We start from the raw sequence: 19,221 nt of genomic DNA, 5'->3' as shown, positions 1-19,221 counted from the left end.
GTCACCTTATTGCCATGCACCTGTTAATAAGTTGCACTTCCAACAAATAAAGCAGATGTGGGGAAAATTATTTGATTTTCTTATAAGTTCTGGCTTAAAAGTTTAAGAAAGTTGCAACATTACTTTCTTGCTTTCAGACAAAACAACTAGGATGGATATTTTTTAATTTTGTCTATACAATTCATATCATAAAATTTAAATATAGAATTTGTAAAATTTACCAGTAATTATAACCCTTACCAGTAAAGAAACCACCACAGTGATTGTTAACCTGAGATTAAAAAACTGTTTTTTTCTTTTTTATTCACTCGCACTCAAACTCACACACTCCGTTTTACACCCGATGCTTTTTCTAACACAACCTGAGATTTAACCCATGACCTCAGGTTTACGAGACCCCTGCACTGACCACTGAGCTACCACAACCCCCGAGATATTACATTTAAATTAAGGTGTTTGTTTTGTTTTTTTTAAAACGACAAAATTCCTGGAGAAATTTTGACGGGGACTGCCACGTTGTGGTCATTTTAAAATTTTTGATTTGACAGTACGAAGTGTAGGGTTCGCTCTCAGCTGCCACCATATCAAATTTCAGCTCAACGTGGCAAAAAATATTTAAATACATAAAATAAAATCAATGAATTACATTTTCTTTTTGCCATCTTGGATTTTTGATTTGAATTCAGTATGTGATGGGAAACATTCTCAGCTATAACCAAACCAAATTTCAGCTCAGTATGTGTTGAATCAAATTAAATGCAGCTTTTGTTTCCATCTTGGTTTTTTTTTATTTGAATTTAGTATTTGTTGGGCATTGCTCTCAGCTACCGATACACCAAATTTCAGCTTAATCGCTCAAAAACTGCTGTTATAGCCATTTGAAATTAGTTTGGTTGGCCATCTTGAATTTTTAGATTTTAATTCAGAATGTGTTGTGCATTTCTGTCAGGTACCACCACACCAAAGTTCAGCTCAATATCTTTTAAAATAGCTGAGTTATTGTATTTTTTTTTCCATTTTTAGCTAAAGTGGCCATCTTGGATTTTCAATTTGCATTAGGATTGTATAACAACTCTCTCTCAGCTATGACCATAGCAAATTTCAGCTCAATATCTCAAATTACTGAGTTATAGTCAATTTTGTGTTTTCTGAAGTAGCTGTGGCAGCCATCTTGAATCAAAATGGCTCCAAAAGTTAATCAGTGTTTTGTTTTTTGATTTTTTTTTTTTTTCAGAGACCTCGTCACTCTAGGTCATGTGACTTAATGGCAGAAGAGTTCAGTCGGTGTTTTTTAATGAGAAAAATGGCGTCTTTGTTTGCAAATTACATCGCCATGGTAACTCGAAATGCCAGTAAAAGTAATAGCGCACATCACGGTGCCGAGCCGGTCGTTTTGATATACATTTGTGGGGGTGCACGTTGCGGTTCGGGCCTCATTAAAGTTGAAGGAAGAGCAAAACCCTTTTCAGGTGGATAATAATAGGTGGCTGCCTAAACTTCTGGTTTCATATTTTTATCCACAGCGACCTACACACAAAACTCTGATAAAGAAACAGATTTTTTTTTAGTTTTGTTGTGGTATTTTTAGACAATTGTCCTGGGAGTGAGGGCTTTTAGGTCACAGTAAAACTACCACAGAAAAGCTATTAGCTCTGGAAGAAATCCAGCTTTGTGGAAGATGCTGTCAGAGCTGCACATTCCTCAGTAGCATCTGGAGGATTTAGTTGACATTCTCCATGCATCCAGTCAGACCAAAGGGCCGTGGCAAAGTATCCAACTCTGGTTCACATAAACATTTGGAAAACCTGAGAACTATTCAATGCCACAGTCAGCTTATCCTTTTATTATTTCGTAATCAAGCCACTACCAGGGGCCTACTTTTATCAAGTGATTTTATATTATCCTGACACAAATCGTTCACACTGTTTCTCATGTCTGTCTTTCAATATATTGGTGATAATTAAATATGTCTCCCAGAATAAGAGCAAAGTGGGAGAAATATTAAATGAAGCTGTGAGCTTTGACATCATAGCATACAAAAAAAAAAGGCCTGAACAAGACGCCAGAGAGAACTTTTCTAATGAATAAAACTGCTTTTTACAGTTTATTCTGTGTTTACAGTGTTATTGACTGACAAGGAACACACACAGACTATTATATTATAAATAACTACTTTAACATGTTGGAACAGCTTAGATGAAATCACTTAAGTAATATAAATCCAAATTAAATAAAGTGCTTTTTTTTTTTTTACTTTGAGTCGATGCGTGAACGGTAACACCCTTTTTGTTTTTTTAATCTTTCCAGATGCAAACAGGATTAAATGGCGTGTTTAAACAGTAGGGCTGAACCAAACTGATCTCAGAGTTACACTGGGAAAATGTGTGTTGGTTTCACTGAAACCATTACTTTATTTATTTTTCATTTACCCTTTATTTATACAGGTAGTCTCATTGAGCCACGAGAACTCATTTACAAGAGAGACCTATTTAGGGAGCAGATGGGGGTTAAGGGCCTTGCTCATGGGCCCAGAGTGGGGCGAATGAGGGTGGGGGCCGGTGTGGGTGCTTCACCTATCCTACCCACATTTTCGATGTTGTCTGTACCGGGGCGTGAACCGGTAATCTTCCGATCACAGGCCCACCTTCTCTAACCTCTGCGCCACCACTCCCCAATTACACTTTTTTTTTTTACAGTGTAATGACATAGATGAAGTCAGTCTAATGCTTAGTGCAAACAAATACTAAAACTAGAAAATAGGTGTTCAGTTTTTGTGACAGCCAGGATTTGAGCCGCCAGCCACGAGGAGAAAGGAAAGCAGAAATTTGATCTGATGAGAGAGAACTCTCATCCATATGGACGGTTTCTTTTTTGGTTGAAATGTTTTGTCCTTCATCAGTCCGAGGAGCCACAACACACTCAGTCTCATAAGTGGCTCACATGTGGGCCAACCAGTTTTATGGTGATGAGATGGTTTCTGGAGTCCGCCCTCTCCCACGTCGACTCCTCTGAGGCAGCCATGGCCAAAGTGGTTCAAAACATCAAAGTTCATGCTTAATAATCCAGGTAAAAAATCCAACAAAGTTACTGGTCCTCTGGACGGTTTCTTTTTTTGTTGAAATGTTTTGTCCGTCATTCAAAGGACTTCATCAGCCACTTATGGGACTGAGTTTGTTGTGGCTCCTCGGACTGATGAAGTCCTTTGGATGAAGGACGAAACGTTTCAACAAAAGGAGGAAGGAATCGTTCCTAAACTGGAATTATGATATATCTGATTTTTTTTTTTTTTCTGTAAGCTCGTTATTTGGGTATTTTTTAAATGTTACAAACTAAAGAACTTCTGAGGTTTATGATTAATAGTAAATAAATAAATAATAAAGTGATATGTGTTGTCATCGTTGTATGCTCCCATACAATGGTGATTTAGTTTTCTGCATTTAACCCTGGGATACACCCAGGTGGAGCAGTGAGCAGCACCCGGGGAGCAACTGGGGATTGGGTATCTTGCTCAGAGACACCACGACATGTGGGAATGGATGGGATTAAACCTTGAATTTTTGGTTCTCGAGTCGGCTGACCTACCTCTACCCCATCTCGGCCCCACTAAGCACTTTAACAGCTGCTGTTTTTAAAATGTGCTTTTAGAGAAAAATAAGCCAGGGTAGAGAAAAACACTAAAGTTGACAATGGCACATTGTCATTGCTCACACAAATGTAAACTTCTGATATTTTTCTCAGCTGGACACATTCTAATACATTTTCGTGACAATATTCACAAAAAATGTTTAAACTCTCCTCATTTGTTGAACAACTCAGTTTCGTTTTTTTATATATTTTACCCGTTTGCAAGATTTGTTTAATTCCTATACCTCATTTTGTTTTAAATGTAGGTTTTAGACTGTAGGCAGAGACAACAAGCGCAAACTGTTGTTCCAACCAGGCTGCAGATTTTAAAAAAAATCTTATCAAAACTGTTTTGACTAAAACAGACAGAAAGCTTCTAATGTTGAGCCAGCATTCACTTATGTTTATGTTTTTTCTCCTGGTCTCCTTTACATTACAACCTTGAAACTTTTTTTTTTTTTTACCAAAAAAACAATGTGTACGTGTGTGTGTATCCTTTATTTAACCAGGAAAAATAACTCATTGAGATTAAAAACCTCTTTTCCAAGAGTGACCTGGCCAAGACAGCAGCAAAAAACATACAACAAATCCAAAACACTAAACCAATTACACAAAATGCATTTTCAGGAGAAATCACATAATTACACATTAGGGCAGTTACAGGAGTCAAGTGATCTGATCTCTCGTTCCTTTAGAATTGATTTAAATGGTCCCAACGTAACAAGAGATGATAACTTTAAATGCTTCTGCAGAATATTCCAAGTGGCAAGAACGAAAGATTTAAAAGCCTTTTTACACAATTCAGTTCTGACCTTTGGGACCTGCATCAAAATGATATCCTGAGAGTGCAGACTATAATAGTTAAGTTCTAGATGGAAGTGAACATAAATATGTAGGAAGATGCCCAAGGATGCAACAAAACAAACAAAATATATATATAAAATAAATTTAGCTTTTTCTAAGGAATAAACTATGATGTGATGAGGATTAAAAGAGTGACAGACTCGAGGATTGACAGTTTGTTTTCTAACGAGACAAATGTTCCTTAAAGCAATAGTTCAAATCTTTTACAGTGGATTTCAGTGAAACGGTTATGAACAAGTAATATCTCACCTGTTTACCATAGGTCTTAAAATTACCTCAATTTGGAAAAAAAATAGTTTAATTCTTACTGAATCGACAAGCTAATCAACCAAAGTAAATTACTGTCATCTGAAAACAACTAGTCAAAACTTTCTTAGTGGTTCTTCCTATTAAACCTTTATCTTTGCATTACCTTTGCATGCAATTATACACCTTTACATTGCTGTCCATTTTGCACTGCACAGTTATTTCCATTGAATTATGTGGTGATTTGTAAACACAAACGGCTGCAGTTACAGTAGCTCTGGTGCAGATCTCCTGCTGAAATAAAATGTCCGCTATAGAATAATGACGTGTACTGCAAAACTGGCAAAAAAACGAACAAAAAAGTGGGGAAAAAAATCAGAATCATCCGTTTTTTCTCTTCTCTTCTCCAACATCTAAAGATTTATTTAAAAAAAATAGAAATGCATGAACTGCTGAGACATTTTGGAGATGATGTAATTCTCTCGTCTTGGCTCGTCTCAGACTATAAGCTCATCAATCCGGTCACAAGAACGTTTTTTAAACGGAGACCGTTCGAAGAGCTACCTAAAACGGGTCTGATCTGAACTACTCTTTTAAAATACGAAGAGCATGAATTTATGAACGTTTATTTTTATTTTGTATAGGTGTTCTTGTATGGACTGTATTCAGAAAACAAATGTCATCATATTTTGGAAATAAACATAAAACAATAAAAAGATAATCTACAGAAAGGCCTGCTGGATTTAGCAGATGTTACACAGATTGAGCTGTTCAATAGATTAAAGTAAATAGTTACAAAGAAAGAGTTTGGTGACCCTGCAAGAGACAATAAGAGAAGTACAAAACAAAAACACTGATAAAAACAACTTATAAAACCTTATTAGGATCACTATGGATGTACTGCTGTGAGTTTGTTCAAAGCATAATTCTAGAGAGTTTTAGCTAAATTGTAAAGTAAACAACTGTGTTTACTGAGCTCCCCCTGTTTCAAACAGGACATTCTTCTCTCCACCATGGGACCCATGTCCAGGAAGAGGAAACGCACACTCACCCAAACACATGCATAAAGCACAGCTATTAGACACTAAGCCCTCAATAAAGACACTTGCCACTGTCCAAACAGTCGGCCTTTTCCCAGAAATCCACAGTGCAAACACTTCGCACACTGGTTTAAATTTAGCTGTGCAATAAAAGCACACATCTGCGGAGGCTTGAACTGTTAAAACTGTACAAATTTAGGACGCTGTATGAAATTTCCACCCTGCACAAACAGCAGGGGAAAAAAAATGGTTCGCTAGATTAAAACGTGAGCGCACTGTTTAACCAGCTTAGTTTTTCAGCTCAGCTTTTATCGCAAAGCAAACTTACCTTTTTGCCTTTAAAGGAATTTAAAACGATCATCTAAGAAACTCGTAAGCTACCACGCTAACTCTTAATGCAACCAGTATGAAAATTAATGTTCAAAATGGAAAAACAGTCTAAAATGAGCTTGTGCTTTAATTATAACTTAAATAAGGAAAATCTTTAAAACGGTTAACCAGAATCAGAATAAAAACCAAATTAATTATTTTATATGACAAAACAAAACTACAGGCAGCTCTCTGTCAGTTTCACGACTTCTGACAAAAATAAGTTCATACTGGACAAAGAAGGTGTTTAAAAGACAATAAAACCATCATAGACTACACAAACACAACTTTTAAAGCTGCTCTTTAACATCTTGGTCCTAGTTTTAATTGCCTCATGGCGCCTCCCAGAATGTATCAGTGTGATCAGAAAATGTCCGGGTTTAGAAAAGTCTTTAAAGATGTGAGCTCTGTGGTGGTAGATCTGCAGGTCTACCTCATGAGGCTCACTCTCTGTTAATGTTGTCACTTCCTGTGGCAACATATTTAGTTTGTGTCTGAAATAAACAGCAACTACCTCCTTAGCTTCCTCTTTTTTTGATACGAAGCCAGTGTCTGTTGATGCAATCTGCTTTAGGGCTGCGAGTCAATAATTTCAGTGCTAAAGGGAACTTTGCACATTAAAAGAAAAATAAAAGCTACAAAAAATAATCCCTCATAAATTGTGATTTTTTTTTTTTTTTTCAATGACACTTTTTCATTTACTTTTTATTTTCTCGTCAAACCTTTCTGTATCAAACTCCAATGAGTTGTGCCATTTGTCCTGCTGAGAAGTTGGTCAAGAAGGTGTGTAAGCAGATGACAAAATGGTAACTGTGGAAAGGTCAGAGAGACACGGGGAAGGACCATCTGGTCTAATCAGAGCTGAGAGATGCCCAACTGTGATTCTGGCCCAGAAACGTAAAAGACAAACTGCACTGTGTGGCTTTAAAATGGGAATACTCTATCCAAAGCCACAACACCTCAGTTTATAGATATTACAATTTAATGTCATAGCAAAACACATTGCAAGATATTTCCTGTAATATCTACAAGAAAGACCCATCAGATAGGTACCAAACCCAGTAAGAGCAATTCTACATATACCTCACCTGACAGTAAAGTAAGCTTTATTTAAAAAAAAAAAGACCATTAGGGAGCACAAGCCAGTGTATCTCTTGTGCCTGTCCCAAGCCCAGTTAAATGTTGTCAGGAAGGGCATCCGACGTAACATATGTTAACCAAAACTATAATGCAAGTTCATCTAAGTGACACCATACCAGATCAGTCAAGGCCCAGGTTAGCAACTACCGCCACCGGTGCTGTTGACACATAGCAGAAATTGTACTACTGTTACTCAAAGACCACAAAGAGAGAAATGTGCCAAGAGACAGAGGGAGAAGAGGAAAGTCAAGAATGTAGGACTGAGGGTGGAAACTCTAAATGTGGGGACAATGATAAGCAAATGTTGAGAGCTGGCTGTCATGATGCAGAGAAGGAAGGTAGATGTTTTATGTGTCCAAGAGTCCAAGTGGAAGAGCAGCAGGGCTCACAGCATTGGTGCAGGGTTTAAAATGTTTTATCATGGTGTGGATAGAAAGAGAAATGGAGTAGGGTGGTCCTGAAGGAGGAGTTGGTAAAAAATGTAAAAGAAGTGAAAAAAGTGTCAGATAGGGTGATGTGCCTGAAGGTAGAAGTAGAAGGTCTGATGCTAAATGTTGTCAGTGGTTATGCTTCACAGGTTGGATGTGACGTAGAGGAGAAAGAGAAACTTTGAAAAGATCTGGATGAAGTGATGGTGTATTCTCAGGGAAGAGAGAGTGGTGATGGGAGCAGACCTGAATGGACATGTTGGTGAAGGAAACAGAGGGGATGCGGAAGTGATGAGAAGGTTTGGTGTCAAGGAACAAAACTAGGAAGGAGAGATGGTGGTGGATTTTGCCAAGATAATGGAAATGGCTGTAGTCAACACTTATTTCCAAAAGAGGGAGAAACATAGAGTGACCTATGAGTGGGTTAGAAGTACACAGGTAGACTACTTTCTGTGTAGAAGAGGAAACCTGAGGGAGATTGGGGACTGTAAGGCTGTGGCAGGGGAGAGTGTGACCAGACAGCATTGGATGGTTGTTTGTAAAATAACTGTTGTTGTGTAGAAGAGAAAAATAGTAAAATCAGAGAAGACCAAATGGTGGAAGCTGAGAAAGGAAGAATGTTGTGAGAATTTTAGAGAGGAGCTGTTAAAAGCTCTGGGTGGTAAGAAAGAGCTTCCCGATGACTGGGCTACTACAGCAACAGTAATTAGAGAGACAGGTAGGGCGGTACTTGGTGTGTCATCTGGACAGATAATAGATGATAAGGAAACTTGGTGGTGGAATAGTGAAGTGCAGGAAGCTATTCAGAGAAAAACGTTAGCCAAGAAGAAATAGTGAGAGGACTGAAGAGTAGACAGGAATATAAGGAGATGCAATGTAGAGCAAAGAAGGTAGTTTAGACAAAGCAGAAGGCGTATGATGAGTTGTATGGGATTCTGGACATTAAAGAGGAAGAGAAGGACTTGTAGTGATTGGTGAGACAGAGGGATAAGGCTAGGAAGGATGTGCAACAGGTTAGGCTTGTAAAAGATAGGAATGGTAATGTTCTAATAAGTGAAGAGACTATTGGCCATTTTCCATTAGTTCCTTTAGTGCCGGTACATAACGGTTCGACTCAGCTCGGCACGGTATGAGTTGTTTCCATTACACTTTCGGTAATCATTCTAGTGGGCGGGGTTCAGAGTTCAAAAATAGACGTCACGCGCCTTACCTGCTGGTGGCGGTAATGCTGGCGGTAACAGGTTTCAGTACAGGGTGAGAATTTAGTTTGAAATTACTGGTAAATTATAAAAAATACAGATTATTAAAATGATCAAATTAAGCAATATAAATCCTGCTAATGAACTTTAGTTCACCATTAAATCTCTGATGAACCAGATTCTACAAAAACATCTATATTTAAAATTTTATAAGTTTTCTTCATCATTTGATGTGGTTGCACTCATTGTGTCTACCGGTACGTTTATTGTTCAATATGTGGTTTTGTTTCTTGTATGCAGATTTTTTTTGTTTTTTTATTTTAGCTTTTGTTTTAAAGTTTAATTCTTGTTTTGTGATTTGTACATCTGTGGGTCAGGGCATAAGGAGGACCCTTTAACCAATACGGAAACAAATTGGATTCATGATGACAACTGGTTATTTTGCTGTTTGGCTGGTGACTTCAGGATTGTCTATAAATTCGTGTGGATGTGTCGAATCTCGACAGCGCTCAGACTGAATTTGTGGAGCTGTAGCAGGGAGCTGGAGCAGGCTGTTATCAGGACTGTGAACTTTTCTGGCAGCACCCATGAACGGTGGGAAAAATCTTGGAGAAGCTGTGAGCTCAACTTTTGGCGTAAAGGATCGATTCGGTTATTTTGGAGTTCCATCAGAGGAATGTATACCAGTGAGACTTTAAAAAGGCAGAAACAACAATTTCACAAGTTCTGCCTGACCCAAACTGTGGCCTTGACGCCGGACTTATCTCAACTCCTCCTGGAATGTTTTGAAAACAACAAAAATGCTTTGTCTGTTTCCTCACCACTCCCTTCCCCAAGGCCGTGGACATGTGACAGAACCTTAACTGAGCTGAAGATGAATGTCACCTCTTATCTGGACAATGGCTGAGAGGGGGGGCTCTGGACTATGCTACAACTTTCACTTAAAAATTCAATGTCTTCACCGGCCTATATGTACATGTATAACGTCTATTTATGTGGCTTTGCTGTGGTAGTTTTTTTTTTTTGATGCCTCAAATCATGCCCCGTCTAGGACACGGCGTGAGATCTTTTTTTTTTAATACCGTCTCTCCTCATGTTTTCTTCCCTTTTCTCCTCTAAGCAAAATATTATTCTGAATAAGAATAAGAGGGCCGCGCTTTTTATAGTTGCAGCTTCGTGCACTCCGCCCATCTTTCGGACGACTGCACGTACATGTTTGCGTTGTATCTCGGTGCAATGCCAATAAAGTTTATTCTGATTCTGAACAATATCCTAGAAACGATACAAAAACGTGTTTCAACTGTCCATGAGGTAGTGCTCGGAAATATAAATGAAGTAGACAATTCTTGTTAAAACTAAAAAAAAAAAAAGGTAAAATTTTAACTTTGAGCCTATAATTAGATACACTTCCATTATGTGTAAATGCATTAGCTATCACAAACTCTAAGCTCAGTTACTGCAACAGTTTAGTTTATACATTTCAGCAAAATATTATTTCCACTGTTTTGACTGTTTACATAAATAGATCCCAAAATCATTGTGATTAGGATGTAAAGCATATTACCATGCTTTGTTAAGGACTTCATGACTGGAGATTATATGATAATAGGCACAAAATGTCTTTTGAAACGGCCTTCCCAGTATGTGGACAGCTTAAAACGTGAGGAATTTAGATGATGCTGCAACAATAGAGAAAAACTGTGGGAAGGTGTACATGACAAGCCAGCGAGTGTACTAAAACCAGTTAATGGTGGTATATTGCTGCAAGCAGATGGAGATGTATAAGTGGGCCATGCAGTGGGCATATACACAAGCGAGTGCGTGTGTGCATTCCAAGAACTGAAAGCTATGCCATGCTGAGCTGTGCTATGCTGAGGTGCAGACTTCTGTTTGAATTAGGTCAGGCCTGGGCTGAAGGGCTGAGAGTGCCATAAGCAGGGGTGGATTTTCAGGATGGGGGTGGAGTTGGAAAACGTTCCAAGTCACTTTTCTAGGAAACTCAAAGTTTGCAGGTTACTGCTATGAACAATAAATTTTCCAAATTACTCATCTCTTCTTTTTTTTAAAGTCATTTGTGATGTATTTTTAAGCACAATGACTAAGTTTAAAGGTCTCTGTTTGCAGAATGTCTTCATCACTATGTACTGTTTGTGCGAGGTGGTTTTTTTTTGTGTAGAGGATTTTTTTCTCAGGCAAGAAAAAAAAAGTCTATGAATTTTTTTTTGCCTCCAACTCCTACATGTGTCCAGTTAACCACTGTTTTTGTCTGTCCAAACAGGTCTCACTTGTAAATGAGTCTTCGAGGCTCAATGTGATTTATCTGTTTAAATAAAGGTTGAATTAATTAAAGGTGACCAGCATGGAATCCACTCTCTGGATATCTCAAGACCAAGGAGAGGAGAAGGAAAAAACACAAGACACTAAATAAGGTGCCATAAGCCTTACCTAAAAAGTTTTGTGGTCTAATAAGTGGATGAAAAGGATTTACAGGTCATCCCGTATTTCCTGTACAGGAAGCAGCAGTGTACACCTCCTACTTCGGAATAAAAGAGGACTTACATCATCTAATCCTCTCTTAGACTGACATCACCACACCAATAAAAGAAGAGTAAACTGTTCCTTTAAACTGGTAAACAGTGGTGTCAATAGAAAATTTATTTCAGAAAAACATGCACCAAGAAATAATAAAAATAACTGAAATATTGAGATGAGGCGTCTCTGCGGTAACGGGGTTAATATGACAGTAAAGGGGGTAGAAATGGGACTTAAAACACTCTGAGACAGATGAAAAATAAATGAAGTAGGACAGCTCTCACACTGGGAGACTCATCTGCTCCTTAGAAGTGGCTGTTTCTCTTTGTTGGAGTGACTTTCATAATCTCGACTTTGTTTGAAGCTCACATGGCATAGAAACACTGAACTGGAATAGAATCTCTCATTAAAGAGTCAGTCTGCGCTGAAATCTTTCAAACGCTTTAACATGCAGCTCTTCAGTGTTTCTACAACAGGACTGGATTTTAGGATTGACAGAAGAATTTGTAATCAAGAGAGTTTGTAGGCTAACATTATGGGGAAAAAAGCATTTGTACCCTCTTCATTCAACATACTGTACTAGTCAAAAACCTGAATACATCTGAATATTCAAAAGGAATGTGATAGTGCAGTGGTGTCCATTTCTGGTCATTAAGTGTCATTGTCCTGCTGGGTTTAGGCATTTCCCTGCTCTTTAGGAAGCCTGTCAATCCCATCTTTATTCAGATCAGATAAATCAAAGCAAACATCTCAAATATGCAGGATTGTGGCCTTCAAGAACCTTGATTGGTCAGCCCTGTGTATTAGTGTATTCAGATTTTTAACAGTAATGAGATGACTGTTTTGTTTTCTTGGTGGTTTGCTTTGATTTCACACAAAGGTTGAAGCTAATACAGTAATTATTTCCATGGATGACCAAAATTAGCTAAAGTAATGATGTGAAAATTTGCACTAAAGGAAAGTCAGATTTTTCACTATCCCTATTTTTTAAATCTATTAGGTCTGCCTTGCATAGTAAGAACTAATTTCTGTAATAATTAACTATTTATTTTATATCTGTCACTTTGTATCTGATTAAATCAGTTGCAGAGATGGAATTCTTCCACCTCTACTCTTTTATTGAACATATTGCTATAGTGTTTGAATGTTTTAAGTACAAATAAATATAGTTTTTGGTTTTGGTTGCGGGCAGCACGGTGGCGCAACTGGTAGAGCTGCTGCCTCTCAGCGAGCAGGTCCCTGGTTCAAACCCCGGTCCAGGGGCCTTTCTGGGTGGAGTTTGCATGTTCTCTCCGTGCATTCGTGGGTTTTCTCCGGGTACTCCGGTTTCCTCCCACAGTCCAAAAACATACATGTTAGGCTGATTGGTAACTCTAAATTGTCCCTAGGTGTGAGTGAGAGAGTGAAAGGTTGTTTGTCTCGTTTGTCTCTATGTGTCCCTGTGATGGACTTGCGACCCGTCCAGGGTGTACCCCGCCCCTCGCACAGTGACTGCTGGACATGGGCACCAGCGACCCCCGTGACCCAAAATGGAATAAGCGGGTAAAGAAAATGGATGGATGGATGGTTTTGGTTGCTAACAGCAGTTAGCCTAGTCACGAAGCACTGCATTAGCAAATCCTACTGGTTTTCCACCTTGTAACTGAAACATGGTTAAGTCGAGCATGACGCCATTCGACAACCGGAGCTCAAAATTATAAAGTAACCAAAAAACAGCATTGTATTCGTTTATGAAATGATGTATTTCTTTTACAACTTCCTCTAGAGTCACTCCTGCTGTGTAGTTAACTTTACTTTCTTAATTCTAATCTAATAAAGTAAAGTTAAAATACATTAATATACAGTAGTCCCTCGTTTGTCGTGGGGGATCCGTAACTTGAAGACCCACGAGAAGTGAAAAACTGCGGATAGTAGTACAAGTATTAAGTAATAGTTTATTTTATTATTTTATTTTATTGAAATATTCTAAACAATGTTTCTAAACTCTAAATGCTATAAAAGAGCACAGAATGTCATGATTTCAGCTCTGTCTCCTCTGCTCTTTGCCACCAGCAAGCGATCTTGGCCACGCCCACTTCTCCAATCTGCAAGTTGAACAGCTGATCAGCTGCAGCAGGAAGTTTATCCTGCAGTAAGGGCTGCACAAAAGTGCAGCAGGTGCTAAATAATTGAAAATTAATTTTAAATAAAAATTCCATGACAATCGTGCAGCTCATCCATCAATCAGCCAATTGTGTGTCATGTCCAGTCCCATTTTGAAAAACTGTGATAGAGTGAGTCCGCGATAAACTAACTGCCTAGTAGTGACGGACTACTTACAATTAATATAATATAATACAAAGTCTTTAAAATTCCCTAAATAACACGACATAAGAAGACAACACCAAAATAATGTATAAACTTCTTCTTCTTCTTTCGGCTGCTCCCTTCTTCAAGGGTCGCCACAGCAAAGTAAGTTGCACGAACATTTGGCAATTATTTTTACGCCGGATGTCCTTCCTGACGCAACTAAAGACCACCGAGCTACCACAGCCCTCTGTGTGGAGCAGAGAGCTGCTATCTAGGGTGCCCGGGGGATCAGATGGTGGGGGTTAAGGGCTTTGCTCAGGGGCCCAAAGTGGTGCAAATGAGGGTGGAAACGTGTGGGTGCTTCACCTATCCCACCCACATTTTGATGTTGTTGGTACTGGGAGTTGAACCAGCGATCTTCCAATCACAGACCCGCCTTCTCTAAACTCTGCGCCACCACTCCCCTCTAGTTTAATTTGTTTGCCGGTATCAAATAAATGAATGTTGCCTGATCTTAATTATAAAGAAATAACTAAATGTGTTTTTGAAAATGAACGTCTGTTTCAGTTTCTTAAAACTGTGGTGAGTTGTGGGTGCTTCTGAAAATCCTTGAAGTTCCAATAATGACTGCAGCCACATTTCACAAGCCCATTTTGTAAAATTTAACAGAACTGAAAACTATCTGTACCCCCACACCACCCTAACATCTCTAAAGTCTCTTCAGGTGAAACGATAGCCTAATTTAAAACTATGTCAGAATCAAAGCTTCAGTTCTGGTCACAGGACCTATAGTCATTCAGACATTAGATTAGAGTCATTCAGAAAAGCCTCTGCAACTATAATTACCCAAACAAACACTTTGCACACAGAGTAAGAGTGGAGTTATTGGAGTTCTTCACCCAGAAGAGACAAAGCTCTCAGGCTGAGTGTCAAATTAAAACCAGTAAAATACTGTATAGCCCAGAGGCACAAATACAAGGAAACAAGTTGAGACAACAAAGTCCATGCTCCATAATCCAGGTATATAATCCAACATTTTTCAGTCAGGTCAAGTTGAGACAATTTCCTATTTTGAACGCCACTCCTTTATCCAGCTTTAAACAAAGGCTGTCTCTCTTAAAAAAAAATATATATATATATATATATATTTCAATCTGGATGTTAGGTTTTAAAAATCTAAAATACTCACTCGTGATTCAACAGTTTAAGCTCATCTTCAGTTATTAATGACGTTAATATTTCATCCTATTGATTTTTTTAAAATCAATTAATCCTAATGATGAAGAGGATGAAATCTAAAGCAGTGTTTTAACAAGAGATCAGCGTATCCAGTAAATCGCGTGTGATCTAAAGTGCTCGCTGTTATAAGAAACGTAAAGATGTGGAACCGTTGCGCTTTGTTCATTCACTGAGGTACGGGAGGCAGGAGTACTGGAGGCAAAGGCCAACAAGAGAAAACCACAGAGAGAAACAAAACGGACATCTAACATGAACATACGGCTCGTAAAAACACACAATGGAGCAGAAAAAAGGCTAACAAGTATAGCCTAAATGCATTATGTGTAATGAGGCCCGTGAACACAAACACTTCTCTTTCCAGATCAATACAGCGAGGGTAGGGGTCAGTGGGTCACCGTTTGATGGAGGCAGGCTTGCCGGTCCATCAGCGCTAATGATTTTAGATGATTACACCACACTCTCCTGCTTTCACCCTCCTCTTCCTCCCAGGCCTTGTCCCTTGTTGCTCCATCTCCGATGTGTTTTGCCTTGTATTCTGGGTGAATTACGCCAAGAATTTCCTTGTTCTGCTTGCAGCATGAGAACTTGTGTTTAAATGTCAGAAAAGTCAACATGCATCATTAGTGCAGCTTCTCGACGTGCACAGAAATCTCACAGCCCGCAGCCAAGTGTGGGAACGTTTTCAACAGAAACTATTTCCAGGCTTTAAGATAAAAAGATCAACATCTAAAAAGGAGAACCCAGAACAATATTATAGGATGAGTAGAAGTTCAATCAATCAATCAATTCAACTTTATTGTCCATAACATTCAATGAAATGGAGATTTGTCTTTGAAGTTAAATACTGTAAGTTAAATACTGTAATCCAACAGGACAGACGCTAACGCTGCTCGTTAAACCATGAACTCTGATCTGATTCATTTATTAAATGAAGCTCTAAAGGCCACGGTTCTGCTGTTTTTATTATTATTTGTTGTTTTTATAAGACAGTTTTCATGTATGGCTGCCGACCAGGAGTCTGATTCAGCTGGAGGTTTCTTCCAGTCAAAGAGTTTTCCCGTTTTTTTTCATCAAGTGTTTTATACCTGTTTTTTTTTATATTACTTTGAGGTCTAGAATTAATAATGAGCCCTGAGGTCGTTTTTATTTTTCATAGAATGGTTACCATGCTCGGTAATAGTCTTTTTTTTTTACCATTATCTATGCAATCCTGGCTTATCAAATGCACAGTCTGCACAAAAGACTGAGAGGCCAGCTCATGGATAAAAGATGCAACATTAAGAGTCCATTTGTTTTTCTATAGCCTGGTTCTGCCAGCACACAAGTAATATTACAAACCTGGCTTATTTTAGTCCAAAAGCTTCAGTCTTGGGGTTAAAGTTGGCTTGTTTTTTGGGTGTCTCACAAAAAGTTATTAAAAGTATATATATTTAATGTTTTTAATATTACTTTGTTTCCATCGGAGGACATCAAGATTCTAATGCAAATTGTCCAAGAGCCACTTCTAGTCTTAGAACCATGTTTAACCCAGGATTTGGAGTTTGGTCCATACGATGGCTCTCCAAACTTCTCATCTTCTGACCCAGAAAAGAACCACAGCGCAGACTTGTGACCCTGATTAATTTTGGTTTAGATCGCCGAACATTGATATTAAAGGCATAACAGCAACATAAGTACACTTTTATATATTGTAACAGCTGAGGCCAAAAATAAGCTGTCTTTTGTAATTTTTTAACCTTGTCAAGAATCTAAACTTGATGTTTCACAATTCAGTGAGGTCTTGATTCCAATTTTGGGAACCACTAGTCCATAACAGTCATATGTCTCCATCCATGTATAACAAACACACTATTTTTAGCTAAAAATCAAAAGCGCAGCAAGGTGCATTGGGACACCTGGTCTACGGTGAGCACACTGTGAATCTAGGACACAAAGAACAGGTGACAAGACTGAATGGGCCTGAATTTGTAGGAGAAAAAAATAATCTGTTTCGAGTCGTGCCGGACACAAATAGGACGAAAGACAGAGGACGTGGTGGGTGATTTAAATAGTAACGAATTAAAATGGGAGCAAAGCAGAGGAAAATCTGCGTTGATTGCAGTCAAAGTGCTATTGGTAATCCCCATCTGCTTTGATTAAAGGACATATGGTTCCAGCCGGGGATTATCAGCGCAGATACATGCCACTGGTGTCATCATTTTTACACTGCTTCTTCATTTTAGATTTTTATATTCCTACTGATCACGTTTATTCATGCTTTGTCCTCATTTTAAATGTGGCCTGTGGAGCTTTTTAAATAGCATTTATACAAATTGTTTTATTAAAAAAATGCTTTGCCTCAAGTTACTTTAAGTAAAATTGAATGTGATGAGTATTTGCGCATTGTGTTTACTTTATTTTACTTTGTTTCTTAAGCCAAATGACTGATGAAGTTTTGTTACTCTAATCACTTTTTACATGTGATGCATTCAAGTACACCTTTAGCATTCAATTAAAGCAAGAGTTTTTTTTTTTTTTTTTTGTCTGAACAGGCAAATTAATAGTTTGTGTGCTGCAAACATGATAATCTGACAATCAAATTAAGGCACTGACAGTAAATCTCTACCATTGTCATATATGAGCAAATCAATAAAAAAAAAATTACAAAATCTTTCATTCCTTTCTGCATTTTTCTGTATAAGAGAGTTTATCTCATGCACAGTGCACACATATGTAGCCTGGTGGTGGATTATTAATAGCAAATCAAAAACTTTGTTTCCATAGTGACTGTTTGAGTCCATTATGGAAAGTGTCTCCTGTTGTTACCAAGACAACAACCCAGCAATGGCAAATGAATGTGTTTCTCAGAGCTCAGTGCAGCGAGCGGGCGATCTCTCCACAGACGAGCTCAGCCCCAAACCGGGGGCAGCTGAGAAGGTTGGGAGGACTGGAAGGCTTTTTCATATGTTCAGATGTCCTCTGGGATCTTTCATTTAGGTGCACGGCAAAAACACTACAAGATTTCAACAACAAAACTTTGATAAATAGTCAAAAAATTAGCAGGTTTATTTTACAAAAACTGTGCTCGCTTAATTTAGCATTAAGAATATATAAGCCTGTTATCAGTGATATTTAAAAATATAAACTCCTAAAACATTTTAATCCATTTCTGCATGACCCTTTGTAGTAGGCATGCTGTAAGCAGCTCCTCAATCTATTTTTTTTTTTACAATGGCTACAGTCGCAAGTGCAAATACATTTGACAAGTTGACACCTTTTTGTTAACCTCTGCAACAGTGAGCTGTAAAAAATTGTAAGTTTTCATAACATCCGTATGCTTAGGCTTTCACTTGTATTGGCATAGTGCACCCATGACTTAATCCTGAACAAACAAGGATGTGGGCGTGTTAAAAGATACCAAAGTATGACACCTTGGATAAACATCTTGTCTCATGACCCTTAAATTTACATTGAGGCTCGTGAAGAAATACAGCTTGTCAAACGTTTACCATGGGAGGGACAAAGGGACCAAATATAACCCAGCAGAGCCTAATGAGCAAATAATAGTCTTAATAACATTAGAATAAATTGACATGTTGGGCTAAAAAAGCCTTTTTAAAGCAAAAGGACCAGACACATTTTCTTTAAAGTCAAAAGTTCTCAGGAATCCACAACACGGCAACAGTACAACACTGCTCCCAGAAAGTACCGTATTTTTCAGACTATAAGGCGCATTAAGCGAAACAAGTTCATTTTGATAGATTTTTGAGCTCCGTGTACCACGAGGTCGGTAAGCACAACCAGAATTAATACATAAGGCGCACCTGATTATAAGGATCACTGTCGATTTTTGAGAAACTTAAAGGATTTTCAGTGCACCTAATACTCCGAAAAATACGGCACCTATAATACTGAACTCTGAACATCAGTGTGCACTCTTAATTAATTTAATGTAAAATATACATCTTATTATTTCAGGAATAAGTTTTATCAACGTGATTGCTGGTCTTATGTTAAAAAAAACACACTTTTGCCAAGTTGATATCTACCCGGTAAGTCAATTTCTAGGACACTTAATGAGGGAGAACATTTATTTTATGGTTTTTGGAGCTGACTGTATCTGATGTTACCACATTGTAATACTTCATAATCTGTGTCAATAACACAGCAAGAATATGAGCTTTCCAACTAAATGTTTTATGTTATACAAAGTGCTTGTGTACACAGGAAAAATAAAATTGCTGACAGCCTGCCAGCAAGCCTAGAGCGTTT

General features: G+C 38.2%; 1 protein-coding gene across 1 annotated transcript in view; it reads right to left on the bottom strand.

The window, feature by feature from the left end:
* The window catches only part of camk1b (calcium/calmodulin-dependent protein kinase Ib), a 54,935-nt gene that overhangs the window by 22,453 nt on the left and 13,261 nt on the right, over positions 1–19,221 (bottom strand). The window lies entirely within an intron of this gene.

The sequence above is a fragment of the Nematolebias whitei genome, chromosome 7, assembly GCF_014905685.2.
Source record: "Nematolebias whitei isolate Nwh7 chromosome 7, NemWhi1, whole genome shotgun sequence".
In the NCBI taxonomy this organism is placed as follows: domain Eukaryota; kingdom Metazoa; phylum Chordata; class Actinopteri; order Cyprinodontiformes; family Rivulidae; genus Nematolebias; species Nematolebias whitei.
This window is presented reverse-complemented; position numbering and strand designations above follow the sequence as displayed.